Consider the following 11,301-nt stretch of genomic DNA (forward strand, 5'->3'; position numbering starts at 1 on the left):
GTGTGTGTGTGTGTGTGTGTGTGTGTGTGTGTGTGTGTGTCTGTGTGTGTGTGTGTGTGTGTGTGTGTATGTGTGTGTGTGTGTGTGTGTGTGTGTGTAGAGCGATTCAGAGTAAACTACTGGACCGATCTGTATGAAATTTTTCATGAGAGTTCCTGGGTATGATATCCCCAGACGTTTTTTTTATTTTTTCTGTAACCGAGTGCCGTAACACTACGATCACCTCGGGAGGCGAAGTGCAATCAAACAGGATTGAAAATGTTAGGGCCAATTTCTTAGCCCTATAAAAACTGTTATGCAAACCCGAAGGATTCCATGAACATACAGACAATCGGAAACCACCAGACCCCATCACAAACAGAATTCCACAATCCACCGGTGTTGACTTAAAGGCCAACAACTCGGGTGCAGAGTCTGCTGTGAAAGGAGCGGTAGCCTCCCCTGTCACAATCGCCCCCGTTTGAATGAACTTCGTCCCGAAGTTCCGAACCGGGGGACCACTGTCCATCCCAAGTTCGCAGAATGGGAACAGTACGAAAATGTTCAGTGGTCATATTATGCCATTACCTGAACATATCATGCCGAGTCCCATCCCTGCTCGCAAGCGCCAGATGTAACCGAGTGCCGTAACACTACGATCATCTCGGGAGGCGAAGTGCAATCAAACAGGATTGAAAATGTTAGGGCCAATTTCTTAGCCCTATAAAAACTGTTATGGAAACCCGAAGGATTCCATGAACATACAGACAATCGGAAACCACCAGACCCCATCACAAACAGAATTCCACAATCCACCGGTGTTGACTTAAAGGCCAACAACTCGGGTGCAAAGTCTGCTGTGAAAGGAGCGGTAGCCTCCCCTGTCACATTTCGTATAAATACCTTTGATGACGTCATATCCGGCATTTTGTAAAAGTTGAGGCGGCACTGTCACACCCTCATTTTTCAATAAAATTGATTGAAATTTTGGCAAAGCAATCTTCGACGAAGGCCGGACTTTGGTATTGCATTTCAGCTTGGAGGCTTAAAATTTAATTAATGACTTTGGTCATTAAAAATCTGAAAATTGTAATTAAAATTATTGTTTTATAAAACGATCCAAAATTACGTTTATCGTATTTTTCATCATTTGCTGATTCCAAAAACATATAATTATGTTATATTTGGATTGAAAACAAGCTCTGAAAATTAAAAATATAATAATTATGATTAAAATTAAATTTCCGAAATCGATTTAAAAACCATTTCATCCTATTCCTTGTCCGTTCCTGATTCCAAAAACATATAGATATGATATGTTTGGATTAAAAACACGTTCAGAGAGTTAAAAAGAATAGAGATATAGAAAAGCGGGCTATCCTCCTCAGCGCAACCGCTACCGCGCTTTTGTGTATTGTTAATTTCACTGCCTTTGCCACGAGCGGTGGACAGACGATGCTACGAGTGTACGGTCTTGCGGAAAAAATACTTTGCGTTCAGTTTCATTCTGTGAGTTCGACTGAGCTTGACTAAATGTTGTATTTTCGCCTTACGCGACTTGTTTTTACCTGCTTTAGCCTACTTGGGATTTAACTGCTTATCTAAGGAATTATTTCCCCACCTCAGGCGCACAAGGGCAAAAGGAGGACTTGACTGTGGTGGAGACACGCAGCCGATAAAACTGACATAGCCCACACCGCTTCGATCACGTGGGAATAGATCGATTCACAAAGCACACAGTCTATAGTCGTCACAGCAGGGGGGCCCCGATCATCGCAGACTCAGTTCCCATACAGGTGTAAACCCACACCTACCCGTCTAGTCCACCACTACTACCCCAGCAGACGTGACTATTCCACCCGGAGCTAGAAAAAGAGATCAGAGAAGTAAGGGCGATTTAAAAGCCAGAGTTTCGAGTGTCTCTCTGTTTGGATAGCTCTTCTCAGTCGCCCAGCGTTTAGCCGCACGGTGCCTGGGTTTTGGCAAACGGTGTACGGATTATTCTCGGTTGTGTGTGAGGATTAGCTCTGAGTCTCGTGGCTATGCCTGTGCAGATAGCGTTTAAACCCTTCAGGCGTTGGTCAAATTTTGTAGCATGGGTGGTATCGTCAAACTTTGTAGCTGCGCGCTGATAGTGGTGGTGTAGGTACTGTGACAGAGACGAGATACCGTTAATCGTTCGGAGCCGCGCATGGCAGTAGCTGTGAGCAATTAATGCTTTAGTGTGTTTTGCAGACTTGAGGCTGGACAAATTTATGATTCGTGGCTGGTAGATTCTGCTTCGCATCAACGGCTACTGATGTATACTGATGTTGCAGGATTAAAATCAAGGTAAATATAAAATTGTTCGTCGTTCTCATTTCTAGCTGTCCTGACTCTGTTAGTAACCAAGTATGTTTGATTGGTCAGACAGTGAGGTATGCACTTTTGAATAGCTCCCGTCGCGATATAACCTTGAACTGTTGAAAACGACGTTAAACACCAAATAAAGAAAGAAAGACTTTAAATTGCTTGATTTGCATTTAACAGTTAACGAGGAATGAATTATATTGACGCATTCTGTGTTGAGAGACTTTAACCTTCTTCCCACGTTTTCTGCGTTGACAATAAGTACAGTGGAACTCCCATGTTAAGATCTAAAGAAAAACAGGGAGTCTTAAAAGGGGAGTAAATTTACTGAGGTTATAAACAGAAAATCTGAAAAATTAGTGTCTTAAAACGGGGGAAGTCTTAAATTGGGTGTTCTTAAAATAAAGGGGGGAGGGGGGGGGAGGGTGTCCAATTTAATGGATAAAACAATCAATCTAAATGGTAAAGAGGTCAGGTAGTGTCTTTTATAATTTATGTCGGTAATTGCCCTCCTAGATCCTGCCTCTTGTTCTGGTGCATACTCAAATCAACACATGATATGTGTTTTGTGTGTGTTTTGTTTTTGTTAAAACATGCTTTTCATTCTTTTTATGTGTACGCACAACAATATTACGAGACAGTCAAAGTATGAGCATCAGAAGATTTGCATATTGGGACGATATAATACCAATACCAATAGAATATGACTTTGATGTTTCCAATCAACCTGATAATAATAATTATGTATCCAATTAACACGATAATTAATAATGCATTTTCAACGTGTAATGAACACACCACACTTCTGCTAGACAAATTAACTCGCAGACACATTTATTTGAATAGCCTCGCCAGGTACATAATAACAGCATTTTAAAAATTCTCTAAATAAATACATTAAATATTGTATACTTTAAACATCAGAGGACATTTTTTTCTCTCCGCAGAATCCGTTTGCAAGTTTCCCTTTAACTTAAAGATCGATCGTTTAGATTTCTGTTTGGCTTGAACACAAATGTTGTACTCTGAATAATTTATTTCTTGAAGCCGAGTGAATAGCAGCTTTAAACTGTAAATCAGTTTTAGTGCAAAAAAGCTAAGAAGTCCGAACAGATGTGAAACTGTCCACATAACGTGGGTTTAGCCTACTTTTCAGTCTTGTGAAAGACCGACTTCAGCTAGACAATTTTTTGGGTTAAAGTTGTAATAATAAAAAATGAATTACATTCTCGCCGAAACAAACGGCTATTGATGGGAACACAGATTTTGGCTAAAAAAAAAAAAGTTGATTTTTTTTAAAACAAATTCTCGCCGAAACAAACGGCTATTGATGGAAAAACTGTCCTAAGGTGCAGATGAAATTGATAGAATTACGGCCAGTGATTGCTGTTACGTTCTTATCCTGTGAACTCTATTCAAAACATGCTTCTCACATCACAGATAATCCAGTGCACCGTGCGAAAACAATCGGTCGCCTCTGACTGCGAAAAGAGGTACGTGCCAAGGTCTTTGTTTTCGATCCTCTCCAGTACGTGAACGTGGTGACAAGTGATTGGTTGTGTCTTTCTTTTGAAGGGCACACTGCACTCTCCGCAATAAAGAACTATATCTGTGTGTCCAAATCACAGACAGTGCTTGTCAATTGGACTTGTAAAGATCAATCTCGTAAAATTGATTTTTTATTTAATTATTTTTTTCTCTTTCAAAAAAAGGGTTCAAGAAAGTATATATTTTAATAAGTAATTCTTACTTGAAATCAATTCTTAATGCTAAAGGGGAATGTTCGCCTCCTTTCTGGCTTTCTTCTTTCGGCTAGCATGGGACTGCATCGTGCTTGTCCCTAGGGTTCCATTGATGTCAATATCGTTATAGGGGTATCTAAATTGCAAGCGCCAACACACCGAATGTCCCGTGAACGGATTCACTAAAAAATAAAAAAAACGTTCGCGAAATGGCCCCTTAGATAATACACATTTAACCGTGTGCTTATTTTGGTTCTGTTTATACCAAACGGGCACGCACGTACGCAAACAACGCACGCAAGCACACAAGCACACAAGCACACACACACACACACACACACACACACACACACAGGCAGGCTCTACGCAATCAAGACAGACTCTCTCTCTCTCGGTGTCTCTCTCTCGGTGTCTCTCTCTCTCTCTGTCTCTGTCTCTGTCTCTGTCTCTGTCTCTCTCTCTCTCTCTCTCTCTCTCTCTCTCTCTCTCTCTCTCTCTCTCTCTCTCTCTCTCTCTCTCTGATAGTCACTCACCAAAACACATCGGGGGAAAAGACAGAAATGAAATGCACACAAGAGAGTTTACATTCAAAGGCGAAGCCACCAATGTTTTCTCAAGAAAGTGCGACCACGGACCGATTTATTCAGACCGGTGTGATGGCAGACAGTGGATTAATTCCTCTGTATGACAACAAAGAACAACATAATTCCTCTGTCTACCAGCCCTGGTTAAAGCTACAGTCCTTCTCCTTGAACCTTCGCCGGTCGTCGTGGGTCCGTGTGGACCCAGAAGGGTGTTTAATTGCAAATATCTCTAAAACCAGTTGGAATTTTTTAATGAGCTTTTAAGAATGCCTCAGACACCTAAAAAGCTCATGTCCTAAAAGATCATAAAATATCAGCGAGAAGTAATTAAAAAAACAAAGTTCAAATTTAGACTACACACGGAAGACATCGTGGGGCCGTGCGGACCCATGTTTCTCAAACTGAAGGAACTTACATAAAAACTAGGGAGAGAAGTCACAAACCTTCAGGTATTGGCTCTATAAACATCATTTTCTACGATCTGTTTAATTTTGGAGTTAATAAGCAAGTCGCGCGGAGCGAAATTAATACATAACAATGTGGGTCCACACGGCCCCACGACGTCTACAGAAGGGTATTCACGTTTTTCCTTTTTTGAGAAGCTTTAGTCCGCACGGTAATAATTAAATTAATAATTTAATTTAATTACTTCTCGCGGAAATTTAACCACGGCGTCTACGACAGGGGATGCACGTTTTTGCTTCTTTGGAAAGCATGGGTCTACGGAATTAGGGTATTCATATTTTTCCTCCTTGAGAAGCATGGGTCCGCACGGCCCCACGATGTCTTCCGTGTGTAGTCGATAACCCGGTCGGGCGAAGGTTAAGTCAGCATGTTCGCCACCACAGATCTGTCAAGGTTTTTACACGAGTTCAGCCACCGACTCTCTACCTAGAGGGTCCCGGGACCCCCAGTTTTAAATTGTATGGGGTCCAAGGACCCCTTAGGCGGAACTTTAGAGGGTCCCAAAACCAGGAGGGCTTTTTGACGTTCTTTGAGACATCCACAAGCATACGCGCTTTGAACTTCGGTAAGGCGCTATATAAATACCCGTTATTATTATATAAGAGCGTGGGCGTATTTTTGTCATATCGGTTAGATTTACTCCTTACATTTGCGTCGGTAAAGATCTTGCAGAACATTTTCTCGTCTTCGAAATCGAACCAAGTGTACATTCTTGTCCATCTATATATATATACGACTTGTGTGTGTGTGTGTGTGTGTGTGTGTGTGTGTGTGTGTGTGTGTGTGTGTGTGTGTGTGTGTGTGTGTGTGTGTGTGTGTGTGTGTGTTCGCGATGCACGGCCAAGGTTCTCGATGGATCTGTTTCAAATTTGGTGGCCATATTCAGGTACACCCCGGACACAACCTGGTCGATGAAATATTTCAACACGTGCTCTCAGCGCGCAGCGCTGAACCGATTTTGGTTTTTCTGTTCATCTTCCCAGATCCATTCCCACTAACTCTTCCTTATCTTCTCCAGTGTTTTGCGTTTATCTCCCTTCCTTCGTGTGGCGTCAATCCATATTCCCGTTTCTATTTTTAGAAGGTCACTGTCGACAACGCTCAATCCATATTCCCGTTATACTATTTTTAGAAGGTCACTGTCCCGGCGAAGCCGGGTATTACTCTTCCTTATCTTCTCCAGTGTTTTGCGCGTTTATCTCCCTTCCTTCGTGCGGTGCGCCGGCGAAGCCGGGTATTCGGTTCGACTTCTTCCCGGCGAAGCCGTACCCGGCGAAGCGGGTATTCATCTATTGATTCATTCTGTAGTTCTGTATATAGATATGGACACTAGATTACAGTCTGCAAATCAGTACCGACGGTACGCATGATAACACAAAAGTAGTGCGTCCCATGACAAGCTCTTTTCAAATATAGTGCGTCCAGGGACCCCTTTGAAGAACTTCTAGTACTGAGGTGTTTTCGTCTTTGTAGAGCGTATAGGACGCAGGGACGCACAGTTTGGGGAGCGCTGGCCTTTTTTCATGGGAGAAGAGTATACCCTTCAACTTCAACTCTTGGCAAAACCCTGCTTCAAAGCCTGGCTGCTTCGCGTGTGCAGAGCCGGAATATTCTGTTGAATTTATTTCGTATGTACCACTTATGTCAACGTGCTAAATTACTTTATGAGCAAAAAATCCAAACAAATAAACAAACAAACAAACCAAGAAAACAAAAACAAAATCCTACTCTGCAGAAAACTCAGCCTAATCTCAATTTTTGGTATGTGCCTAAGTGAAAGGATCCTCTTATTTATTTATTTTATTTATTTACGAGGATTTATATCGCGCACGTATCTCACCACACAAGGCGACTCAAGGCGCATGTTACCTATTAATGCCGTGTGAGATGGAATTTTTTACACAATATATCACGCATTCACATCGGCCAGTAGATCGACTGCCTTTAGGCGCTGCATCCACCTTTCACGGCCTTAGTCAGTGTAAAAAAGCCTTAAATCAGAACTGCGGCGGTTAACGTTATTGCTTACTAGAGGAGGAATGCTCCTTTAAAATTTCGTCGCAACTCCTGCCAAAAGTACTGTGAAGTGTTTTGCTACGCTCGCTTTACAAAACCTTAATGCTAAAATAACACGCTTTAGCCTGTTAGTCGGTTAGGCAGAAATCAGGCCAGAGTGATTGGAAGTTCTCTGTTTTTTGCTTACAGCCAAAGACCTTGGTTTAGAAGGCGGCGTATGGCAGCCTAAATGGCGGGGTGAAAACGGTCATACACGTAAAACCCCACTCGTGCACCACGAGTGTTCGTGGGAGTTTCAGCCCATGTACACAGAAGAAGAAGAAGGTTAATTTTTTTACCTGAAGACTATTGAAGTTGTCACTGGAACGATGAGGATCTTTTACTTTTACTTATTCCAGCAACTGTGATTTCTTTGAGGGGATGATGCGTACGTGTGTGTGTGTGTGTGTGTGTGTGTGTGTGTGTGTGTGTGTGTGTGTGTGACTGACGCTTGATGTTGTATTGTGATTTTGTCGTCAATGTTAGTGTAATGTATGTTAATTGATGTTGATTTTTTATTTTATTTTTATTTTATAGCTGCGTATGTTGCATGGGTGTAATTGGCTAGAGTGAATGGAGTGAAAACCGCATCTGTCAAAACGAATTCCAAAACTTGGGCAATAAAATGTTTTTAAATATTGGCCGCTATACAGAAGAATTGCAGGATTTATGGTGTGCATGTGACAGGATTGTGTGTTAAAGATGCCATCATCCCTGTGTAAACGTTGTTGTAAATCAACAAAGATTTGTCCAAGCTTTTACATCGGCTGAAAGCATCTTACAACTAGGACAAAAACAACTACAGCTTGACTCATGTCTGTGTCAGACATATTGGGTATGATTTTGCTGAATTATAGGAATACTATTGATCAGACCTTTTTGAGGGAATTACTGGCGAATTTGACGAATCTGGGGAATTCATTGTACCCTAAATCTAGACGCACGCTGCACAATTGTCTCGATAACGCCCCACAAGTATCATGGTAATTGATGAAAATCAAACAAGAAAGTAACTCAGTGGAACTAACTTCCTGAGACAGCTGAGGAAGTTCAAAGTGTCCTCCTCCATCATGTCCCAGTTCTACAGGGCTGCTGTAGAGAGTCTCCTTACCTTTTCTATCACGGTTTGGTACAGCAGCTCCTGCCAGTTTGAGAAAGAAAAACTGGAGAAGGTCGACGTTAGGGCTGCCAGCAGGATCATTGGCAGAGATCTCCCCTCTATACACTCCCTTCACATCCTGCGCATGATGAGGAAATGTAGGTCCATCATGCAAGATCCCACACACCCGGCTGGTCATCTCTTCCAGCCTCTGCTCTCGGGGCGCAGGCTCAGAACCCTCAGATGCCGTACGGCAAGACTCAGAAACAGTTTCTACCCCCAGGCTGTCCTGGCTTTTAATAACCGGTAAATGAACTCTACAGACTGTGACACGTTTTAGGATGCTCTAGGAGTATGGTTTTAGTAGCTGACATTACATACTGTGATATATAGAGTGGGTTTTAGCATGGTGACACCACTGTGACGCGATGAAGCCAGACTATGTTTTAGCAGCTGGTTATATTACCGGAATACACATCTAGTATGTTTTAGTAGTTTTAGTCGTTCTTTAACCACTGTGATGTGTTGGAAGAGTTTATTTTTATGTGCTGTTTTAGAGGTACATTTTATCAGTATGGAACATGTTCAGTTCTTACAGTAGTTGATAGTGGGGGGGGGGGGGGGGGGGATCCTATCTTATTCTGCGTACTTTTATTGTGGTTCCGATAGCTCTTAGAGTTTCATAGTTCTCACCATGTCTGTATAGTGTATGTATTAGTTACTGTGATACCAAATTGTCTTACCCATGTATGTATGATGCTATGCGCCAGTGATGTATGAATGCTATTTATTTTTGTTTTTATCACACAGCAAGCTGCTTTCCTCGTGTATTTTTTATGTTCATTCATGTATTGTACACTTGGCAATAAATTATCTATCTATCTATCTATCTTAACCTTCACAAAGAGTGCCCTTTCTTTGCCTATTTGAAGACATTAAATTGAGCTTTTAAAACATTTGCTTTTGCAAAGTGAAGGCAGTGCTCCAGCGCGGTAACATTATCTACATAATTTTATGGTACGAAGCGATTTGAAGGCCTTTTAAAGTCGTATCTGACAATTAGTCATTGTGCACAATGAATTCATAAAAACACACACTCTGCAAAGATAGAAGACGGGCTGTGGATCGTTGAAATGAACCTGCTTTAGGCACAGCCTGTCCCGTCAAAACAGCGGCCTTTGTTGTATTGTAGATTCCATGGCTTTGTAAAATGTGAATGAGAATGAAACAAATCCTGTTTAAACCAACTGAAATAAACCAGGGTAGACCAGTGGGAGAAAAAAAAGAAGAAAAAAAGTTTACTCTGATCAGAAAACCAGGACGCGTGTCGGTATTTCTGCAGGGACAAAAGTAGGTTCGGTTTACAGCAAATTCCCAAGCAAAGCTACTTCTACTTGTATGCAGCTGTGCTCTGGGAATGAATGTGGAATCTTAGATACGATATACTGTGCGTGCCTGCAATAACGTCGGTGCAGTGGTATTTTGTGCTGTCGTTTTTTCTCATCGGTATGTAGGGTATAGCTAAAGTGTACACTACATTGGGGTGTGCACGTTAAAGATCCCACGATTGACAAAACGGTCTTTCCTGGCAAATTTGTATAGGCATAGATAAAAAAAATGTCCACCAAATACCCGTGTGACTTGGAATAATAGGCCGTGAAAAGTCAATATGTGAGTCGCATGTCACCTTTGCATGATTTTCATATTTTCACATTTTCCTAATGAGTTTTTTATGCTCTATCCAGTGGTGAAAATCGTTTTAGAAAAGAGCGAAAACTGTTTGAGTTCTAAGCCTGGGACTAAGGTGACCCTCACACTGTTACCAGACACTCCCCGGACTTATATTAAGCCTAGCGCAGAACCGCGCGAGGTGACATGCGACTCATTTCGTGGTGGAGGGTCACATACTCGCCGTAATGGCTTGAGATTTACTGGCCGATGTGAATGCGTGATATATTGTGTAAAAAATTCCATTTCTTTATTTGGTGTTTAAACGTCGTTTTCAACCGTTCAAGGTTATATCGCGACGGAAAAAATTCCATCTCACACGGCAGAAATTAATATGTAAAGCGCTTGGAGAACGTCAAGCGCTATATAAATCTCCCATATAAATAAATAAATAAATAAAGTCCTACCTGTGTATTCGGGCCATTTTTTCAGATGTGGCCAGGCTTTTACACGGGGTAATGCCATCCTTCCACTTGGATACATACCAAAAAACGAAAGTCTGGCTGAAATGATTATAAGACATAGAGAGAATACTACATGGCTTGCTGTGTCGTACCAGATTTAAACGAGTTGTTTTTTTAAATATTGAACTGCGAGCGAAAGCGAGCTGTTCACTATTTGAAAAAGCAACGAGTGTAAATTTGGTACGACACAGCAAGCCATGTAGTATTCTGTTTATCCTACATACTGTACTTACGTGTATTTTACTGAAAATGTCTTGCAGTCGAGGCAGCTAAATTGAAGACGCTTGTTTTGGAACCTGATCTCTTCTAAAGCCTCGTGCAATCTATTACGTGAAAGCAAAGAAACGTCACTCCGAAAGTGTGGCGTGACGTGTTAGTTCTACAGATTCATGGAGGGTAATGACGTTTGTTTCGGTGACTTGCGGCATCATAAGCAGTGGAAAAACAGGTCCCTGCCAGACTTGCTTGACATGACCTCATTTACATGATATACACACGTGTGATTTGAACGATTATTATCTCACGGGTGTCTCTCTCACGTATGTAGGATAAACATTCATACACATTCCCACTCTGCACGAGATGTTGATTTTTGGTGTGGGTGCAAGTAGAGGGACAATCTTACCTGGGAAGGATTGTGGCTTTAAAGAGGCTCACTGTGATTTCAAGAAGGTTCAGTATTTAAAATGTGCACAGCCTGTTGTTAGTGCCACTCTGTAATCGAGTGGAATGGTTGTTGTGAAAGAAAGAAGGAACGAGAGAAAGTGAGAGAGAAAGAAAGAAAGAAAGAAAGAATGAATGAAAGAAAGAAAGAAAGATAAATAAGGATATAAATA

At 41.6% G+C, this 11,301-nt stretch overlaps 1 protein-coding gene across 1 annotated transcript in view; it reads left to right on the plus strand.

Annotated features, from left to right (window-relative positions):
* The first annotated feature begins 1,717 nt into the window (after positions 1-1,717).
* The window catches only part of LOC138965577 (dermokine-like), an 11,647-nt gene continuing 2,063 nt past the window's right edge, over positions 1,718-11,301 (plus strand). Inside the window, exon 1 of the mRNA XM_070337762.1 lies at positions 1,718-2,310. The gene's annotated coding sequence lies outside the window, so the exon portion shown is untranslated. The remainder of the gene's footprint in view (positions 2,311-11,301) is intronic.

This window comes from Littorina saxatilis, linkage group LG4, assembly GCF_037325665.1.
Source record: "Littorina saxatilis isolate snail1 linkage group LG4, US_GU_Lsax_2.0, whole genome shotgun sequence".
In the NCBI taxonomy this organism is placed as follows: domain Eukaryota; kingdom Metazoa; phylum Mollusca; class Gastropoda; order Littorinimorpha; family Littorinidae; genus Littorina; species Littorina saxatilis.